The 23009-nt window shown below is 39.7% G+C and overlaps 3 long non-coding RNA genes across 3 annotated transcripts; all 3 read left to right on the forward strand.

The window, feature by feature from the left end:
* Positions 1-4536: 4536 nt before the first annotated feature.
* LOC131012834 (uncharacterized) lies at positions 4537-5116 on the forward strand. Its single transcript, XR_009097482.1, has 2 exons — positions 4537-4724; positions 4812-5116. It is a non-coding gene; the product is annotated as an uncharacterized LOC131012834 (long non-coding RNA).
* Positions 5117-14329: 9213 nt separating this feature from the next.
* Positions 14330-15602, forward strand: LOC131012835 (uncharacterized). Its single transcript, XR_009097483.1, has 2 exons — positions 14330-14516; positions 14604-15602. It is a non-coding gene; the product is annotated as an uncharacterized LOC131012835 (long non-coding RNA).
* Positions 15603-19571: 3969 nt separating this feature from the next.
* LOC131012836 (uncharacterized) lies at positions 19572-22135 on the forward strand. The gene is made up of 3 exons (XR_009097484.1): positions 19572-19849; positions 21237-21297; positions 21903-22135. It is a non-coding gene; the product is annotated as an uncharacterized LOC131012836 (long non-coding RNA).
* The last annotated feature ends 874 nt before the right edge of the window (positions 22136-23009 follow it).

The raw sequence follows: 23009 nt of genomic DNA on the forward strand, positions 1-23009 counted from the left end.
CAGACTATTAGGTCATTTCGTTTCGACCTTTCAGTCAATTCATTTCTACCCTATGGTTATTCATTTTCAATTGTTTGGCAAATTATTGGAACACTTTGCCTAATTGCCATTTGTGATTTGAATAATTGCAATCTACTAGCTGTTGGTAGATTTTCTGTGACCCAAGGACAAACAGGTACTCATCAGATTAAATCAGTCAGACACGTATGCTTCAACCCAAGGGTCAAGCACGTAATGCATGCAGATAATCTCTTACGCATTTAGTAGGACGTTATTTGTATTTCGAAAACAATGATCTTTTTGATGCTTTTGTATGCCCCTATGTTGGCTTAGTTACTTTGACTAGTATTAGTACGGAAACGCTGGTTCATAGGGCATTTCAGAACTGAGCTCTTTCATGATAACCTTGCAAGATAGCCAGTTTATCATGTATAATGCTTGGATAGATCACCATCTATATTCAAATGTTGATGAAATAGTCCTCATTGATACTAATTTCCCATGTCTATGTAGCGACCCTATCAGTCTTTTGCGGCAAGTCACTTCCGCTATGTTATTTATATACCTTCATGAGAAAGAGTACGAGCAAGATTCGAGAATCAAGAAAATGATTTACAGAATTGATGATATGCATCTGTGTATTACATTGGTGACTATATGTCGACTCATCGGAATGCCAACAAAGCAAAGGCGTCCGAGAGAAGGGGAAAGAATTCCCTGAGATGGTGGAAGAGGGCCAGTACCAGGGCTAGAACAAAACATGGCCTCACCACCCATATAACCAGAACATAGAATAGAGGAACTATTCCTATGACAAAGTCCACTTGTCTTCAGTGGGACAAGAGATCCGACCAAGCTGAGACATATTTACGAAAGATTGAGCGCATTTTCAGCTTTTTCGCTGCACTGACCAAGAGTGCCTAACTTGCGTGTCCGATTTAGCTGACTGGGTCAGCTGATTCCTGGTGGAAAGCAAGGATGAAAACAATGGCAGCCGAGCAGTTTGAAAATCTGACTTGAGAACAATTCAAGGTGGGCATATATGACAAGTATATACCCAAAAGCTATCTCAAGAAGAAGGATGACACATTGTGATTGTGTTTAGACTATAGAGGACTGAACCAAGGGTAGACGACCTCTTTGACCAGCTCAAGGGGGGCGGCGAGTATGTTCTCAAAGATAGGTTTGCGGTTTGCATATCATCTGCTGAAGATCCAGCCAGAAAACGTACCTAAGACGGCCTTCCGAACTAGATATTGCCACTACTAGTTGTAGTTGAGCCATTCGGATTAACCAGCACACCAGCCGTGTTCATGGACCTCGTGAATCGAGTGTTCCACCCGTACTTAGATAAATTTGTCTTGGTATTCATAGATGACATCCTGGTTTACTCGAAGAACGGGAAACACCATGAGGAACATCTAAGAATAGTCCTAGAAACGTTGAGGACAGAGCGCCTTTGTGCCAAATTCAGCAAGTGCGAGTTTTGGCTCAGCGAAGTCACGTTTTTAGGACATATTGTGTCATCAGAAGGGATTAAAGTGGACCCTGAGAAAGTGCAAGCGGTGCGCGAATGGAGATCGCCTACTAACCCTAATGAGATAAGAAGTTTCTTAGGATTGGCAGGTTACTATCGGAGGTTCATAGAAGGATTTTCCAAAATCGCAAAGCCAATGACGCAATTACTCAGAAAGGGAATAAAATTTTCTTGGACAGAGGAGTGCGAGAAGAGCTTCTAAGAACTCAAGAAAAAGTTAACTACGGCACCAGTGTTAGCCGTCCCAATAGCTGACAAGGAATACATGATCTAAACAGACGTGTCCAAAAATGGACTTGGCTGCGTGCTGATGCAAGAAGGAAGAGTGATAGCATACGCATCGCGACAACTTAGACCACACAAACTTAACCACCCGACCCATGATTTGGAGTTAGCCACGGTGGTGCACGCACTGAAGATTTGGAGACATCACCTATATGGGGTTAGGTGCGAGATATTCACGGACGACAAAAGCCTGAAATACTTTTTCGAGCAAAAGGACCTTAACATGAGGCAAATGAGATGGCTGGAACTAGTGAAAGATTATGACTGCGGTATTAACTACCACCCAGGCAAGGCCAACGTAGTGGCTGATGCATTGAGTCGTAAGACTCAATCTAAATTGGGATCTCTCATCACTCGAGAGAAGGAGCTCATAAGAGAATTCGGTAAAATGAGCATAGAAGTGGTCAAACCACCAGGAACGATAGCAAGCGTTGTTGCAATGATACCTAGCTTGAGAAAGATGATCGTAGAAGCACAAAGAAAAGACGAGAAAATGGAGAAGCTACGAGAAGCGGTAAGAAAAGGAGACCTCAAGAATTATTGAGAAGCATCAGATAATGATATCTTCTTCTAGGGAAGGATATGCATCCCTCACAAGGATGAGCTTAAGGATAAAATCATGAGCGAGGCTCACGATACCCCTTATACTGCCCACCCTGGGAGCACTAAGATGTATCAAGAGCTAAAGAAGCATTTTTGGTGGGAAGGCATGAAAAGAGACATAGCGTCCTTTGTAGATAGATTCCTAGCATGCCAGCAAGTGAAGGCCCTACACCAAAGGCCATATGGAAAGCTACAACCATTGGAAATCCCGGAATGGAAGTATGAGCACATTGCAATGGATTTTGTGACTAGTTTGCCCAAGACAAGGAAAGGAAACACTGCCATTTGGGTAATAGTGGATCGACTCACGAAGTGTGCTCATTTTATACCAATACCGATCACATACGGATCAGAAAAGATAGCCCAGTTGTATGTTCGAGAAATCATACACTTACACGGCATGCCCGTGTCGATCACTTCAGACCGAGACTCAAAGTTTACTTCTAGATTTTGGATGAGCTTACAGAAGGAGTTAGGCACGAGGCTAAACTTCAGCACCGCCTTCCATCCACAGACAGATGGGCAATCTGAAAGGACAATTCAGACCCTCGAAGACATGTTAAGAACAGTGTTGTTAGAGAGAGGCGGAAATTGGGAATCAATGCTGCCATTGATCGAGTTTGCCTACAATAATAGTTATCAGGCGACCATTGATGTGGCGCCTTACGAGGCGCTGTATGGAAGGAAGTGCCGATCCCCACTTTACTGGGATGAAGTGGGTGAGAGAAAAATTTTAGGACCGGGCATGGTCAATGAGATGGTTGAGATAGTCCGCCAGATCAGAGGACGAATAAAGGAGGCACATGATAGACAAAAATCTTACGTTGATGCATGCCGAACTGAGTTACATTTTGAAATAGGAGACAAGGTCTTCCTGAAGGTATCTCCCACCAAGGGGATAACTAGGTTTGGTGTCAAGGGAAAGCTTAGACCCCGAGTTATAGGACCGTACGAGATTCTAGAGAGGATAGGTCCAGTGGCCTATAAGTTGGCGTTACTGCCAAGTTTTGGAAACGTCCACAACGTTTTTCACGTATCACAACTCAGGAAGTACGTTTACGATCCAAAGCACGTGATCCACCAAGAAGAGATGATCCTTAGCCCAGACTTGAGCTATGAAGAAAAACCCGAAGCCATTTTAGATCGGAAAGTGCAACAACTCAGGAACAAGGCAATCACATCAGTGAAAGTCTTATGGAGACACCACGGACAAGAGGAAGCCATGTGGGAGCTTGAAGACAAGATGAAAGAGAAATACCCGGAACTATTTTAGTAGAGACATGCAAATTTTGGGACGAAATTTTTGTTAAGAGGGGTAGTATGTAGTAACCCGCTCTCTTAATTTATTAAAACCAGTAATGCAATAATTAATTATTGCATCTTTCAGTGTTGATCTTTGATTAATTTCAACTTATGACTTTGAGTTATATAGTACTTAAAGCAGAGTATTATTTTATTTCACGTGAGAAATCACGATATGGATTATTGAGCCAGTCAATCATTATTATTTCAGAATTATAACTGACTTAGTGTCATATCCCAATTTTTAATCACTGATTAAAGACTTAATAATTAGGGTTCGGCATCCATTAATAATAAAACTGATTTGATTTATCTGATATGATTTAATTGTTATATATGTGTTTTAATGTGCTAAATTCTTATTATTATTTGAATTCGTTTGAGATTTAAAGGATTATTGAGTAGTCAATAATTATTATTTCAGATTATAACTGACTTAGCAGAGTCATGTTATTTAATTTATATACGATAGAAATCGTATTTCTATTATTTACTTGAAGTCGTAATTAATTTTCGACTTATAAAACGAGTTATAAAATATGTAATTTATAGAGAGTTATAACGAAGCTTCGTTATATGAGAACCCGAAATTAGTATTACAAATACAGAATAAGGATTTTATTCATCACATTCATCTAGCACCTACACAATTCCACATCCATCTTACTCTTAAATAAATTGATGGTGTTGGAAACACTCATCATATGCCAACCATCCCACTAAACACTCATCATATGCCAACTATCCCACTAAACACTCATCATTTCACTAAACACTCATTATTCCACACACTCATCATTCCAACCTTCTTTTGCCAGCCATCTTCTACACTTTAACATCTCAACATGCAATTAGCTTTTATTTAATCAAAATCAGCAACCAACATTCCTCCCATTCCTCCTAACATTCTGATCCAAGCTATTCTTATGCTTGAATTATAATTCACTGATTCCAGCTTTCCAAATCAGTTTCCAAGATTTCCCAAAACAAGAAAGAGGTAATAAACGTCCATTAATTCTTCCAATTCTTTCATAGTTTTCAGATCCAAAATTTCATTGTTAAGCTTGGCTGAATAAATTCGCAGATCCAATTTTGGTGAATTCAGAAAGAAGATTTTCCTCATTTCCTACTCATATCAAGGTTACCTCCTACTTTACTTTCTCCATACATTCATTTGTTAAATTACAAAACTATGATTCAAATGAAAACAGATCGAACACACGCATCCATTACCACTTCTTTTAGACTATTATTGTTTCAATTACATCAGCTTATTACCATCAGAGAACCACCAACAGAATAATACACACGCACACATTTTACTATATTTCTATCTATTACAAGTACAGATCAGTTTTTGTAAATAGAAATGAATGAAAATGAACAGAATTGAAACCCTAAGTGCTCTATGTGTGTTTTGTGCGTGTGACTGGAATTTGGGGGGGGTGAGAGCAGTCGGCGGCTGCTCGCGGCCGGAGGCGGCGCGGCGGCAGTCGCCGCCTTTTTCCTTTGTCTATCTGAAACGAGAGAGAGATGGTTAGGGCTGCTGTAAAAAAAAAAAAAAAAAGAGAGAAGAGAAGGTAGAACAGGGGAGGGAGAGAGAGAGATAGGAGGGAGGACTTATCTTCTCCGGTGACGACGACGCGGCGGCATCGGCAGCGGCGACACGACGGCGGGAGCAACGGGCTGTTCCTGACCGGCCGGAAAAGAGGGAAATAAGGGAAATCTCAGATCTGGAGCCTACCTTCCCGGCGAGGCAAGGCTCGGCCTCCACCGCGATTCCAGCAAGACGAACGACGGGAGCGGCGACGCTCGGCTCTTCCCCGTGAGTCCGACGGTGGTTGTGGGCGGCGAAGATGGATGCGACGGTGGGAGTAGCCTCTGCTGCCCTATTCTGAGCAAGGAGCCGTGGCTCTGTTTTTTCCGGCGAGATAGAGAGAGAAGAGGAGAGACCGAGAGTATGAGAGGGGGAGGGGAGATGCACGGCGAGGCGGCGCGCCGGAGGCGGCGCCGCACTCGACCGAGCAGAGAGAGAGAGGCGAGAGAGCCGAGAGAAAGAGAGAGCAAATGGGGCTGGTGTGTGTTGTGTGTGTTGTGCGTGTGTGTTATGTATGTATTAGGGTTAGGTTTAATTGGGGCTCAAGCCCATTCTCTTTCCATTGGGCCGAATCATGTTTTAATTTGTTTGGGCCGATTTTATTTTACTTCTGCTGGGCTCTTTTTGTTTTAAAATTGATGGGTTTTTATTTTAGTTGTGTAGGCTAATTTTATTTAAATGCTTGGGCTATTGTTTTAAATATAGGCCTACGAATTTTGGCCTTATTTCTTAAAAAAAAAAAAAAAAAATGTTTAAATTTTCACTAAATTACTTAGTGAATTTAAATCTCTTGATTTAAATTTTAATATTGGAAGTTGGGATTATTTATTCTAAATGAAGTCCATTCTATTATTTAAATTATTAATGGACTTTAAAAGCAAATATTTTGGGATTAAGCCCCATTTATTACATGATAAAATTTTTTTCAAAGCTTACGAGTATGGATTTTTTTAAATGGTTAAAATGTTTTATTTCATCTCAATGGATTTTAAAATGTTTTATTATTTATAAATGAATAATGGAATTTCTTATTTATTTAAAAAAAAAAATGTATAGAATATTATAAATATGGTTTCTTTTTAAAGAAAAAGGATTAAATTATTTTATGAGTAATTCCATTATAATGGAATTAAAATGTCCTATTAGAATGGCTTCATGTTTTAATAAATATTGAGACTATTTATTTACATGATAAAAAAATGTGGAATTGTGTTATAGAATGATTAAGTATATGATTTACTTTATCAAATGAGCTTGGGATTTAATTGAGATATTAAATTACTAAGCATGTGTTTATAAATGATTTATTTATTTAAGTGATGAAAATGTGCGAAGTATGAGAAAGCATGATTTATAATGATTAAATTTTCAAGGTGATAATATATGACTTGTTCTTAATTGATGGAGTACTTGACTAAATGACGGGTATAGAGGGAGGTTATGGATTATGTACATGTTGATGTTCGAACAAATGGGTTCGAACCTATATGATAGTTACATGATAATTGGTTACATTTTATTGATTGAATGAAACAAGATTAATATGGATGCTAGAACCCTAAAACATTAAAAGATACCTTAGGCACGTAGAATTAGACTTTGTCTTATGACAATTTCTTCACGAACTTATCGACTCTTCATCAATGAAGGTCCGGGCGACAGGAAGTGAAGCAGAAGAAGAAACGACTCCACGCCAGCTTTAAGAACAATTGAGGTGGGCATTATTTTATTATTACGTATATAGAGATCCCCTGCGTGACGTAGGCCTCATATGCGAATATATATGCATGATATGTTTTGCCTATTTATTCAGTTCTTATGAAATGCTTATATGTTTAATGCCCTTTATGAAAATAAAAATGTTATGAAAATGAAATATTTATGAAATGATTGACTGCCAAAATGTTTATGTTTTTATATGTATCCTATCTGTGTTGGTTCGCCAACTTTAAAGGAAATCCAATTGGGATCCTATGCTAGACAAAGGTCGCTAGCTAGGGTTAACGTGTACACTCATGGAGACCGCGAGTCGCTTGCGACCGGTCTTGGCGTCCGTGGTAAGGAGGCCTCCTTCCCGGCGCGTGACAGAAAGGACAGATATGGATCATATAGACTGAAAATGGGATGCATCCACCTTTATGAAAATGAATGAAATGTTTTAGTAAGCGCAGGTCATTTATGAAAACCCCTGTGTGTTACTGTTATGGCAGTTCAATATATATATGTATGCATGTTGTATTTTCGGCTTATGTCACTGAGTATTTTTATACTCAGCCCTGCATGTATTTCTAAATGTGCAGGTTGAGCAGGCGATGGAATGGATTGGTGTTGAGTGGATTTCTCTTTTGATGTTTATGTAATGAAACCTTGAGTATGCATCTCCATATGCATAACTCACACGTTTTTCCGCTGCAAACACTCTGAATTTGTTATCGTATTGTGGAACTTATTACTCCTTCATTTTGTTTAACTTTCATTTGGGGTTTAGTCGTTATGGCTGGCTCATTTGTTAATTACCTAAGTGGTTATATATATATATACCACTAGTTTGTTGTTATTAATGTCGGTTATTTGGTAAATCCCTTTTAAATTTCCATTTCTTATTGTTCACCCAAGTCATAACCCCGGTTAACCCGTCATTGGGATAGTGGGCTGTGACAGAGTGGTATCAGAGCAGTTCGTTTGCTCTGGCCCTAGAAACCATTTTCTAAAAAGTCATGTCTAGATTGATTCACTTGACATATGTGGGATCATACGACACCGCTCAACACTCCATTGCATCGTGCTCAATCAAGGAAAAAGGTAACTGCAGTTACAATGTTTTAAAGATGTTATTATTCTAAACTGTTTCATGAAAATGTTTATGTAAAGAGCATGCTATGATGAAATGTTGAATGTTTTGCCTTTCATTGAAATGTTGAATGTTTTGCCTTTCATGGCATATCATTGCAGTTATGATGTTATGATAAGAGAAGAATGATAGAGAATTGACACATGCTTTCCCCAGAAAACATAGATTGCTATAAGTTGCATGATCACTATTCTAAAAGAACATAGACTGCTGGATTAGTAGGATATCTCTACAATCTAGATTCTTAAAGTGATGATGTAGAAGAATGAAAGAGAACTTAGAGCATTTCAAACTCCCACAAGAAAACAATGGTTCTTTTGAACTACAAAGAGGAATGAAAAGACATGTACACGTTGAAGGAAAAACACGGGATGATGATACAAGACGAATTCAAGGCAAACGCTGCATCAAGGGTTTGAGCATAGTCTCTACGTTCAAATGTTCACACGCGATGGAACACCGAATCGACTTTTAGTACACGATAGATTTTAAGAACAGTATGCTTTGCCTATATATATATGTATATATTTGTGTACATGTTATAGCGGGGGTTTGGGTCCAATAGGACATAGAACTTTAAATTAAGCTTTTGGTTTGCCAGTACGAACTTGAGTTTTATTGTTATGAATAGTTGTCCACGGCTTTCTAAGTTTGGGATGATGTTTTCCGTGTGATTGGGAGGTGATGATGATTGGACCTAGCCAGTCCACATGATCCAAATATCAGTCGACGTCTTTTGGGTTGAAGACCCATGTGTTTCAACTTTCGATTGAGAAGCAAGATGAGTTTTTACTTTAGATCATTTTGTTCGACCTAGTAGTTACTCCTTTCTACCATCTGGTTATTCGTTTGAGTTTCTCAACAAATTTTTCTGCACCACTTTGTTTTGATATCGTTCAAGAATTGAGCCTTACAATTGTTTAGTTGTCCTAGTACCCTCTTGTGATCAATAAGGATTTAGATGTTTTGTTATGATGCTTTCATGATTAAATCAAGAGGAATATGTTATGAATTGAGGTAAGGAATATACTGAGGATCTTTTATTTTTGAAGCACAGAATGCCTCCCAGAAGAGCCCCAAGAAACAATGTGGGAACCGCAAACGAACCCCCACGAAGGGTTGAGGAACTTTTTCTTAAACAGAGCCCACCAACATTCAACGGGACCGGCAACCCGACTGATGCCGAAATCTGGATTAGAGCAATGGAAAGGATTTTCGACTTTCTTCACTGTACTGATCAAGAGAGACTCTCTTGTGTTGCATTCCAACTAACTGGGTCGGCAGATTTTTGGTGGGAAACCAAGAAGAGGGCAATGACCCTCGAACAATTGGAAAACCTGACTTGGGAAGACTTCAAAACGGAAATCTACGATAAATACATTCCCAAGAGCTACAGAAAGAAGAAAGAGACGGAGTTTTTCAATCTGAAACAAAACAAGATGTCCGTGACGGAATACGATCGCGCTTTCTGCGACATGTCTCGCTATGCTCCTCATCTGATCGACACTGATGAAAAAATGGCCGAGAAGTTTCGTTCAGGCCTTAGGCATGAGATCAAGATGGCGCTCGCTGGTCATGGTAATCTTACCCACTCTGAGGCACTTAGCAGAGCCCTGGATGTTGAAGCAGCCATGCCTGAAGACCGCCCAACCCAGACTCAAGCTTCGGGAAACAACGATCGTGGGAAGAGAAAATGGGATGGCAACAACAACAATAATAGGGGTTACTACAACAACCAAGATAACAAGAGGCCATGGCAAGGAAACATGATGCCACAAGGGCAATGGCAAGGACGACCAGTCAATCCAGGATCAGCTGGAAACAATCAGGGCCAGCTCAGGGCACCTTTGTGTCCCAAATGCTCCAAGTCACATCACGGCATATGCTTGGCTGGCAGCAATACCTGCTTTAAGTGTGGCCAGAAGGGCCATTTTGCCAGAGACTGCCAAGGAAAACCACAAGGAGGAATGAGAGGGCCGAATCAGCCGGGCCAAGTACAACCACTCAGGGCTATCCAAGGCCAACAGTTACTCTACCCACCACCACAGCAGCAGTATCGACCTGCGGCACGTCCACCGCAAATTCCACAGGCAAGAGCCTATGCCTTGCACAAGAATAAACAAGGAAACAACCAAGGGAATTTGGCAGGTATGGGCACATTACTTGACACACCTGTTATACTTCTGTTCGACACGGGTGCCTCGCATTCTTTTATTGCAAGTGTATGTGTAAAAACTTTAAAGCTCCAACCTGAAAAGACTAATCAGGACTTGAGAATTTCTTCACCAATAGGAGGAATAGCAGTAGTAACACATGCTTGCTCGAACCTAGAACTGACCATAGGATCGTTTAAGGTTATAGCAAACAACTTGCATGTTATATCGATGGAGGACGTTGATATAATCCTGGGAATGGACTGGCTAGCGGAGAACTATGCCACGATATTGTGCCAAGAGCGGAAAATCGGTTTCAACTTTCCAGGAAGGGACGCTTTGAGTTTCCACGGAATATGCAGGAGGAACAGAGTGCCGACTATTTCAGCTTTACAGGCAAGGAAGATGATGAGCAAGAAAGACTGCCAAGCCTTCCTCGTATACCTGAACGGGGGAATTGAGACCGAAAAGACAATGGAAGATGTAGAGATCGTGCGGGATTTTCAAGATGTTTTCCCAGAAAATTTGCCAGGATTACCACCTGACAGACAAGTAGAATTCACCATCGATCTAGAGCCAGGAGCGGCGCCGGTATCAAAAGCACCGTACAGAATGGGCCCGAAGGAATTGGAAGAGTTGAAAATCCAGTTACAAGAGTTACTGGACCTAGGCTTCATCAGGCCTAGTGTGTCCCCATGGGGAGCGCCGGTGCTGTTTGTCAAGAAGAAAGATGGAACCTTGAGATTGTGCATCGATTATCGAGAGCTGAACAAGCTAACGCTTAAGAACAAGTATCCATTGCCCAGAATTGATGATTTATTCGACCAACTCAAGGGCGCGGGTGTTTTCTCCAAAATCGATTTGAAGTCTGGGTATCATCAGTTAAGGGTTAGACATGAAGATATACCCAAAACGGCTTTCCGAACAAGATATGGTCACTACGAGTTCGTAGTTGTACCGTTCGGACTAACAAATGCACCAGCTGTGTTCATGGACCTCATGAACAGAGTATTTCATCCTTATTTGGATAAATTCGTCCTAGTGTTTATTGATGATATCCTCATTTACTCCAAGAATGAAGAAGAACACAGGGAACATCTGAGAACTGTTTTGCAAACTCTTAGGGATGAACGTCTTTTTGCCAAATTCAACAAATGTGAGTTTTGGCTCAAAGAAGTTACATTTCTGGGACATATTGTATCTTCAGAAGGTATTAAGGTGGACCCCGCCAAAGTGGAAGCAGTACAAGGATGGAAGTCGCCAACTACCCCAAACGAGATCAGAAGTTTCTTGGGATTGGCTGGCTACTATCGAAGATTCATTGAGGGATTTTCCAAGATAGCAAGGCCGATGACGCAATTGCTTCGAAAGGGAATTAAATACACATGGACTAACGAGTGTGAAGAAAGTTTTCAGCTGCTCAAGGAAAAGCTAACTACAGCGCCAGTGCTAACAATTCCGGAACCAGACAAGGAGTATGTGGTCTACACGGATGCATCAAAGAACGGACTAGGATGCGTTTTGATGCAGGAAGGCAAAGTGATTGCATATGCATCGCGGCAACTTAGGCCACACGAATTGAATTATCCGACCCATGATCTTGAACTAGCGGCGGTAGTGCACGCACTAAAAATTTGGAGACATCATCTATATGGTGTCAGGTGTGAGATTTACACTGATCACAAAAGTCTAAAGTACTTCTTCGAGCAAAAAGATCTCAACATGAGACAGCGAAGGTGGCTCGAATTAGTAAAAGATTATGATTGTGGTATAAATTATCACCCGGGGAAGGCCAATGTAGTAGCCGACGCATTGAGCCGCAAGGTCCCATTGAAACTGGGATACATCCTTACAAAGGAAGAAGAGCTCATACGAGATTTTGATAGGATGAGATTAGAGGTGATAAACCCACCTGCTACAATAGCGGGGGTGGTCGCGATTATACCAAATTTGAGGAAATTGGTGGTAGAAGCTCAAAGGAAGGATGATAAATTGGAGAAATTACGAGCTAAGATAAGAGAAGGAAATCTCAAGAACTATCACGAAGAAGCCGACAATGCTATTTTCTTTGAGAAGAGAATATGCATCCCTCATGACGATGAACTCAAGAACAAGATCATGAGCGAAGCCCATGACACTCCTTATGTCGCCCACCCGGGAAGCACTAAGATGTATCAAGATCTAAAAGAAAATTTCTGGTGGGAAGGAATGAAACGAGACGTGGCTTTATTCGTCGAAAAGTGTCTAGTTTGCCAGCAAGTAAAGGCTTTACACCAACGACCTTACGGCGAGCTACAGCCTTTGGAGATTCCAGAATGGAAATGGGACGATATTGCAATGGACTTTGTTACAGGATTGCCAAAAACAAGACGAGGTAACACGGTAATATGGGTCATTGTTGACAGACTCACGAAGAGCGCACACTTTCTGCCTATCCCTATCACGTATAGATCAGATAAGTTAGCCCAACTCTACATCAAGGAGATCGTGCGTTTACATGGGGTGCCGAAGACAATCACGTCCGACAGAGATTCTAAGTTTACCTCCAGATTCTGGATAAGCTTGCAGAAGGAATTGGGAACAAGGTTGAATTTCAGCACAGCTTTCCACCCGCAGACCGACGGTCAGTCCGAAAGGACAATTCAAACGCTAGAAGATATGTTAAGGACTGTTGTGCTAGATAGAGGAGAAGATTGGGAGCGTGTGTTGCCACTAATCGAATTTGCTTACAACAACAGCTATCAAGCAACTATCGCCATGGCACCTTATGAGGCGTTATACGGGAAGAAATGTAGATCGCCGCTTTACTGGGATGAAGTCGGCGAAAGAAGAATCTTGGGGCCAGATACAGTAGGCGAGATGATTGAGATCGTCCGTCAGATTCGACAGCGTATTAAAGAGGCCCAAGATAGACAGAAGTCTTATGCCGACAAACGTCGAACCGACTTGCAGTTTGAGTGTGGGGATAAAGTCTTTTTGAAGATTTCTCCTTCTAAAGGGATTACAAGATTTGGCGTAAAGGGTAAGCTTAGACCCCGTTTTATAGGACCCTATGAGATCCTAGAAAGGGTGGGCCCGGTAGCTTACAGGCTGGCGTTGCCGCCAAGCCTTGGGAATGTGCATAATGTGTTTCATGTGTCGCAGTTGAGAAAATATGTTTATGATCCAAAACACGTGATCCAAAGAGACGACGTTATCCTTAGCCCAGATATGAGCTATGAGGAGAGACCCGAATCTATTTTAGATCGGAAGATTCAAGTACTAAGGAATAAATCGATACCCTTAGTAAAAGTCCTTTGGAAGCACCATGATCAAGAAGAGGCGACATGGGAACTCGAGTCTAGCATGAAGGAGAAATACCCAGAATTATTTCCTGAGGTACAAATTTCGGGACGAAATTTATTTTAAGGGGGATAGTATGTCATATCCCAATTTTTAATCACTGATTAAAGACTTAATAATTAGGGTTCGGCATCCATTAATAATAAAACTGATTTGATTTATCTGATATGATTTAATTGTTATATATGTGTTTTAATGTGCTAAATTCTTATTATTATTTGAATTCGTTTGAGATTTAAAGGATTATTGAGTAGTCAATAATTATTATTTCAGATTATAACTGACTTAGCAGAGTCATGTTATTTAATTTATATACGATAGAAATCGTATTTCTATTATTTACTTGAAGTCGTAATTAATTTTCGACTTATAAAACGAGTTATAAAATATGTAATTTATAGAGAGTTATAACGAAGCTTCGTTATATGAGAACCCGAAATTAGTATTACAAATACAGAATAAGGATTTTATTCATCACATTCATCTAGCACCTACACAATTCCACATCCATCTTACTCTTAAATAAATTGATGGTGTTGGAAACACTCATCATATGCCAACCATCCCACTAAACACTCATCATATGCCAACTATCCCACTAAACACTCATCATTTCACTAAACACTCATTATTCCACACACTCATCATTCCAACCTTCTTTTGCCAGCCATCTTCTACACTTTAACATCTCAACATGCAATTAGCTTTTATTTAATCAAAATCAGCAACCAACATTCCTCCCATTCCTCCTAACATTCTGATCCAAGCTATTCTTATGCTTGAATTATAATTCACTGATTCCAGCTTTCCAAATCAGTTTCCAAGATTTCCCAAAACAAGAAAGAGGTAATAAACGTCCATTAATTCTTCCAATTCTTTCATAGTTTTCAGATCCAAAATTTCATTGTTAAGCTTGGCTGAATAAATTCGCAGATCCAATTTTGGTGAATTCAGAAAGAAGATTTTCCTCATTTCCTACTCATATCAAGGTTACCTCCTACTTTACTTTCTCCATACATTCATTTGTTAAATTACAAAACTATGATTCAAATGAAAACAGATCGAACACACGCATCCATTACCACTTCTTTTAGACTATTATTGTTTCAATTACATCAGCTTATTACCATCAGAGAACCACCAACAGAATAATACACACGCACACATTTTACTATATTTCTATCTATTACAAGTACAGATCAGTTTTTGTAAATAGAAATGAATGAAAATGAACAGAATTGAAACCCTAAGTGCTCTATGTGTGTTTTGTGCGTGTGACTGGAATTTGGGGGGGGTGAGAGCAGTCGGCGGCTGCTCGCGGCCGGAGGCGGCGCGGCGGCAGTCGCCGCCTTTTTCCTTTGTCTGTCTGAAACGAGAGAGAGATGGTTAGGGCTGCTGTAAAAATAAAAAAAAAAAAAAGAGAGAGAAGAGAAGGTAGAACAGGGGAGGGAGAGAGAGAGATAGGAGGGAGAACTTATCTTCTCCGGTGACGACGATGCGGCGGCATCGGCAGCGGCGACACGGCAGCGGGAGCACCGAGCTGTTCCTGGTCGGCCGGAAAAGAGAAAAAGAGGGGGAGCTCAGATCTGGAGCCTACCTTCCCGGCGAGGCAAGGCTCGGCCTCCACCGCGATTCCAGCAAGACGAACGACGGGAGCGGCGACGCTCGGCTCTTCCCCGTGAGTCCGGCGGTGGTTGTGGACGGCGAAGATGGATGCGACGGTGGGGGTAGCCTCTGCTGCCCTATTCCGAGCAAGGAGCCGTGGCTCTGTTTTTCCGGCGCGATAGAGAGAGAAGAGGAGAGACCGAGAGTATGAGAGGGGGAGGGGAGATGCACGGCGAGGCGGCGCGCCGGAGGCGGCGCCGCACTCGACCGAGCAGAGAGAGAGAGGCGAGAGAGCCGAGAGAAAGAGAGAGCAAATGGGGCTGGTGTGTGTTGTGTGTGTTGTGCGTGTGTGTTATGTATGTATTAGGGTTAGGTTTAATTGGGGCTCAAGCCCATTCTCTTTCCATTGGGCCGAATCATGTTTTAATTTGTTTGGGCCGATTTTATTTTACTTCTGCTGGGCTCTTTTTGTTTTAAAATTGATGGGTTTTTATTTTAGTTGTGTAGGCTAATTTTATTTAAATGCTTGGGCTATTGTTTTAAATATAGGCCTACGAATTTTGGCCTTATTTCTTAAAAAAAAAAAAAAAAATGTTTAAATTTTCACTAAATTACTTAGTGAATTTAAATCTCTTGATTTAAATTTTAATATTGGAAGTTGGGATTATTTATTCTAAATGAAGTCCATTCTATTATTTAAATTATTAATGGACTTTAAAAGCAAATATTTTGGGATTAAGCCCCATTTATTACATGATAAAATTTTTTTCAAAGCTTACGAGTATGGATTTTTTTAAATGGTTAAAATGTTTTATTTCATCTCAATGGATTTTAAAATGTTTTATTATTTATAAATGAATAATGGAATTTCTTATTTATTTAAAAAAAAAAATGTATAGAATATTATAAATATGGTTTCTTTTTAAAGAAAAAGGATTAAATTATTTTATGAGTAATTCCATTATAATGGAATTAAAATGTCCTATTAGAATGGCTTCATGTTTTAATAAATATTGAGACTATTTATTTACATGATAAAAAAATGTGGAATTGTGTTATAGAATGATTAAGTATATGATTTACTTTATCAAATGAGCTTGGGATTTAATTGAGATATTAAATTACTAAGCATGTGTTTATAAATGATTTATTTATTTAAGTGATGAAAATGTGCGAAGTATGAGAAAGCATGATTTATAATGATTAAATTTTCAAGGTGATAATATATGACTTGTTCTTAATTGATGGAGTACTTGACTAAATGACGGGTATAGAGGGAGGTTATGGATTATGTACATGTTGATGTTCGAACAAATGGGTTCGAACCTATATGATAGTTACATGATAATTGGTTACATTTTATTGATTGAATGAAACAAGATTAATATGGATGCTAGAACCCTAAAACATTAAAAGATACCTTAGGCACGTAGAATTAGACTTTGTCTTATGACAATTTCTTCACGAACTTATCGACTCTTCATCAATGAAGGTCCGGGCGACAGAAAGTGAAGCAGAAGAAGAAACGACTCCACGCCAGCTTTAAGAACAATTGAGGTGGGCATTATTTTATTATTACGTATATAGAGATCCCCTGCGTGACGTAGGCCTCATATGCGAATATATATGCATGATATGTTTTGCCTATTTATTCAGTTCTTATGAAATGCTTATATGTTTAATGCCCTTTATGAAAATAAAAATGTTATGAAAATGAAATATTTATGAAATGATTGACTGCCAAAATGTTTATGTTTTTATATGTATCCTATCTGTGTTGGTTCGCCAACTTTAAAGGAAATCCAATTGGGATCCTATGCTAGACAAAGGTCGCTAGCTAGGGTTAACGTGTACACTCATGGAGACCGCGAGTCGCTTGCGACCGGTCTTGGCGTCCGTGGTAAGGAGGCCTCCTTCCCGGCGCGTGACAGAAAGGACAGATATGGATCATATAGACTGAAAATGGGATGCATCCACCTTTATGAAAATGAACGAAATGTTTTAGTAAGCGCAGGTCATTTATGAAAACCCCTGTGTGTTACTGTTATGGCAGTTCAATATATATATGTATGCATGTTGTATTTTCGGCTTATGTCACTGAGTATTTTTATACTCAGCCCTGCATGTATTTCTAAATGTGCAGGTTGAGCAGGCGATGGAATGGATTGGTGTTGAGTGGATTTCTCTTTTGATGTTTATGTAATGAAACCTTGAGTATGCATCTCCATATGCATAACTCACACGTTTTTCCGCTGCAAACACTCTGAATTTGTTATCGTATTGTGGAACTTATTACTCCTTCATTTTGTTTAAACTTTCATTTGGGGTTTAGTCGTTATGGCTGGCTCGTTTGTTAATTATCCAAGTGGTTATATATATATATATACCACTAGTTTGTTGTTATTAATGTTGGTTATTTAGTAAATCCCCTTTTTATTTCCATTTCTTATTGTTCACCCAAGTCATAACCCCGGTTAACCCGTCATTGGGATAGTGGGCTGTGACACGCTCGTAAAGGATTTTGACAGATTGAAGAAAGAAGTGGTTCAACCACCGGCAACGACAAGAGAAATTATTGCAACTCTGGTAGCCGCCCCAGACCTCAGAGAAAGGATCATCAGCGCCCAGAGAGCGGACGAAAGCTTGGAAAGGGTTCGTCTTAAGATCCAAACAGGCACGCCAGGAGGCTACCAAGAGGCAACGGATAACGCCGTTCTTTTGAAGGAAGATTGTGTGTTCCCCATAACGAGGAACTCAGAAACGAGATATGAGTGAAGCTCATGACACACCCAGAATGGAAGTGGGAGCACATAGCGATGGATTTCGTGACGAGTTTACCCAAGACGAATAGGGGTAGCACATCTATTTGGGTAATAGTAGACCGTCTCACGAAGTGCGCTTTTTTTTTATATATACCGATTCCAATTACCCATGGATCGAAGAAGCTAGCCCAATTGTACATCCGTGAGATTGTACGGCTACATGGAATACCAATATCCATTACTTCGGGTAGAGATTCAAAATTTACTTCTAGATTTTGGATCAGCTTGCAGAAAAAGTTGGGAATCAATGCTGCCATTGATCGAGTTTACCTACAATAATAGTCAACAGGCGACCATTAATATGGCACCTTACGAGGCGCTTTATGGACGGAAGTGTAGATCGCCACTTTACTAGGATGAAGTGGGTGAGAGAAAAGTTTTAGGACCAGACATGGTCGATGAGATGGTTGAGATAGTCCGCTAGATCGAAGGACGAATAAAGAAGGCACAGGATAGACAGAGATCTTACGCCGTTTCACGCCAAACCGAGTTACGTTTTGAAATAGGAGACAAGGTCTTCCTAAAGGTATCTCCCACCAAGGGAAAACTACGTTTGATGTCAAGGAAAAGCTTAGATTCCGATTTATAGGATCGTATGAGATTTTAGAGAAGATAGGCCCAGTGGCCTATAAGTCGGCGTTACCGCCAAGTTTTGGAAACGTCCACAACGTTGTTCCACGTATCACCACTCAGGAAGTACGTTCACGATCCAAAGCATGTGATCCACTAAGGAGAGATGATCCTTAGCCCAGACTTGAACTATGAAGAAAAACCCTAAGTTTTTTTTAGTAGAGATATGCAAATTTCGGGACGAAATTTTTGTTAAGAGGGGCAGGATGTAGTGACCCGCTCTTTTATCAGTATTTTAATTACAGTATTGTGTGTTAAATTTTCTATCTGCCAGTAATTGAAGCGTTTTATGTTTTCATCTATGTTTATGAATTTCGTATTTTGGAGACAGAGTCACTACACTAGCAAGTATGCATTTATTTATCTTCGCGTGTTTAAGACCGCGATGAGAATCCTTGAGTCGATAAATTATTATTTTTCCGAGTTATAACCAACTTAGCTAAGTTGGGTTATTTATCAAGATGGAGTTTATTTCACATTGTTACTTAAGTCGTGAATTATTTTCGACTTTGAAGCTAATTAAATCTACGGATTTAATTTAAGTATTAGAATGACGAACGGATTGAATCTACGGATTTAATTTAGCATTTATCGATGTTAGCAAGCACGAAACCAGTATTTTAATACTGAGAGTGACCGACACTGAAGGATTTTATTTAGATCTTCTCTTAGATCACTTCACCACTCACGCCACCCAATCTCAATGCTTGCCAACGCTACAAGTAAAGAAAAGAAGGAAAATTTAAAAGGGGACAAGAACCATCATGACTTGGCATTGGAACTACCAATTTGCATGCCACAAGTTACCTTCCATTGGTGGCAGCCACCCCCACCCTATCCTACCCCAAATTTTCGTGCATAGCCTCTCCAAAAGCAAGAGTGGCTGCAAACTTCTCCCATTCCATTCATTTTCACTCCAAGAAAGTGCTAAGGCAAGAAAGTGCTCTCACTCTCTTCTCCCCTCTCCATTTTCGTCCCTCCACATCTCCCCCACTCCCAAGACTCTTCTCCCACCATTATCACACTCCATAGAAGCCCTTGAAGCCCCAAGAGAAGTATCAAAGCAAGGGAGAGCATGGGAAAACTAGGGCGTAAAGTTAGAGTGAAGGTTGTGCTTCGAGGGTGAGTTTTCTTTTGTCTTCTCAACTGAAAATACTTTAAGACCACGGATTGTTACTCATATGTGTGCTATATTGTGTGAGGACATGTTTTATGGTCTTGTATGTTTATTTTGGTAGAGTTTATTGGGTGAAAAATCGTGCATGAGGTAAAGCTGCGAATCTGCCATAAGCACACTGCTCCGGCAGTATTTTGCAAGGCGATTTCAGCCGTCCAAACGGTGCCCAAAAATTCCCAAATTAATTATGTATCATATTTTATATGTTTTCTACACTATGGTATATTTTCAGAATTTTTAGAGCTCTTATGATTTATTTATGAATTGTTAAACATCACTGCCCGTCTGGAATGCATTTCTGGTAAACAATCTTTGGGAGGCCATAAGTCACGTTTCAATCGGTAAAACCCTTTGAAACATTAATATGATACTCTAGACTCCCTTATCTTTCGTTTGAAACTGGCCACAATATTTTTGGATGAGGGAAATGCCCGGTATAATTCTTTGAAGTCTAGTTCTTATTCTGTGTATCCTCCAGTAGGTTCTACAAACCTACGACTTTGAGGTGACAAAGGCCAACCTAAATCTTTGATTCTCAAGCCTATTTTTATATTGAATATCCATTGACATGTTGGGAACTTATTTGTTCATTTATAGAATTTTTGGTAAAGCCTAAAGAGGTTTTTCTGAATTAAACTTTGAATCTGCCGAACTTGAACTCTTTTTGTGCACTGAACTTTGGATGTTAATATCTCCTAAACCATGAATCTCCTTGGGGTAAATTCAACTGGAGAGTGTCACACTCTCTCCCTAGTTTTCAGATTGACCCTTGGAGTTCCCAGTGGCCTTTTGTAATGGGAGATATGAATTTTTAAAGAAGGCCCATTGACTTGGTTCTAATCTGGAAATCTGAAGTTTCCAGATTTTTGCTTGTTAAGTACCCATCTTTGAGTGGACATATCTTGCTCGTTTGAACTCTGTTTCATTCGATTCAAATTGGAGAATGATCCTTGAAATGTGTAGTTTCCAGAATGTCCTTTGGAGCCTCATTTAGAGATCCGAGGCAGAATTGGTGTCTGTTGCAAAACAGCCCCTTAAGAGCTCAAGTTGTTGAATTATTTTCTAAGTTTGAAAGTTGGTTTTAAAGGATGTTTCATGAAATATTATGTATATGTGTATGACGAGTTTGGGATATGTTTTGTGCAAAGTTTTCATGAAAATGAGTGAGTTAACCTAGATAAGGCATCAAGATAAGCTAACGTATGTAAAATGCATAATCCCTAGTTCGATTTTGCGTTGTAAGTCCGGGAATAGGTTGACCTAGAGATCCCAAGTAGACAACGGTTTTTGTTATCCATGATATGTGCTAAGAGTTAAGAACTCGTCTTATAGGAATTGGTTCACGGGACGGTACCACCGCTTAAGATCACCTCTCTTCCACACTGAGGATCAGGTGGGCATTACTTTACTATACGTATATAGAGATCCCCTGCGTATCGTAGGCCTCTTATACGAATGAATGCATGAGATGATTTAACTGTTAATTTCAGTTTTATATATCTATCGAACAAGTTTAATGCTACCGTTTGAACAAGTTATTTCGTTACAAAAATCTTTGAATTAAAGTTATTTCAAGTATTGTCTTGCCATAAAATGTTTCAATTTCAGTATGATATCTATCTGCTTTGGCTTTGCCAATGATGCAATCGAATTCGGGTCCTGAGCAGTTGATAGCTTTCCTGCCAGGACTAGTGTACACCAATGACCGTGAGTCATCTAGCGGGTTGGCCGGTCAAGTGTTCGTGAGAGGTGGCCACCTCTCCGACACACAGTTCCAGATATGATAGAATACAAGAGAACTTAGTCTGATCAGACGAACTTTAAGAATCACAAATGAATTTAGTAAGCTTGGGCCTATTTCACAAAAACTCCCTTGTTGTACTGTTTATGATGGCATGACAAATTTACAGTTTTATGATGCATGTATTTTTATATTTAGGCATACGTGCCCACTGAGTACTCTTGTACTCAGCCCTGCATATATTTCTAAATGTGCAGGTTGAGCAGTGGCTGATGGAGATGAAGTGAAGAGCGGAGCTTTTGTCATAGGTTAAATGAATGAACTCTTGGATACATGTCTTCATACATGTAATCAGATTATGTTATTCCGCTGCGTACTCTTAGGTTTTATGTTCTTGCAGTTAAGCCAGTTTTATCTGAACCTACAAGTCTGTTCGAGTCTTGTGACTAAACATCAGGTGTATTATAAATTTTTCCTTCTTTAAACAAAATTTAGTTCGATCCTCTATTATTTGTTCACCCCCTTTTTTTCGCCGTCGATAACTGTGTCCTTAGTTACGTTTTTCTGGCTTATTTATCCTTAATTAAGTTCGGTCGTGACAGAAACTCCCTTTCTATCGTCGTCGATAACTGTGTCCTTCGTCGCGGCTTCCCGGCTTAGTTATCCTTAATTAAGTCGAGCCCGCTCCGTGACACTCTCTCTGTCCACGAAATTTATGACACATTGCTTTTGACACAGATTTTAATAAAATGTGAATGAAGTTGGTAATGGAGTAAGGGTCCCACTTTAAATGTAACTGGAATGGTGTGGACCCTACTACTAAAAATTAATGTGACATATTTTTTGTGGACGGACGAAAAAAGAAAATTGTGGCATAAATTTTGTGGACAGAAGGTGTATCTCTTAAGTGTTAGGATAATACTTCCTCCGTCTCATCGATAATGACTTATTATTATTATTCGGCACAGGTATTAAGAATAAGAGTGATTAAAAGATAAAAGTAATAGAAAGTGGTGGAGCCCACAACTTTTTGTGAGTGAATATAGTTTCATTTATGGAACATACCATTATCAATAGGACAGATAAAAAATGAAAATGAGCCATTATCCATGGGACGGGGAGAGTATGTTTTAATCCAATTTATGTTTGGATTGCTTCTCTTGGTTTTCTTTAAAAGCTACTATTGACTTTCCCTAGAAGTCAAGCTAGGATATAAAAGAAGTCTCTCTCTTTTAGAGAGACTTACCTAAAATCTTTTGATTGAAAAATCAGCGGCTAATTGCCGTTTGGAGAGAGAGAGTTCCTCTATTGTAGTTTGTCTTTTGATTATCAATATAATTCCTCTTAGTTTGTCTTTATAGATA

This window comes from Salvia miltiorrhiza, chromosome 2 (assembly GCF_028751815.1).
Source record: "Salvia miltiorrhiza cultivar Shanhuang (shh) chromosome 2, IMPLAD_Smil_shh, whole genome shotgun sequence".
NCBI classification, from domain to species: Eukaryota; Viridiplantae; Streptophyta; class Magnoliopsida; order Lamiales; family Lamiaceae; genus Salvia; species Salvia miltiorrhiza.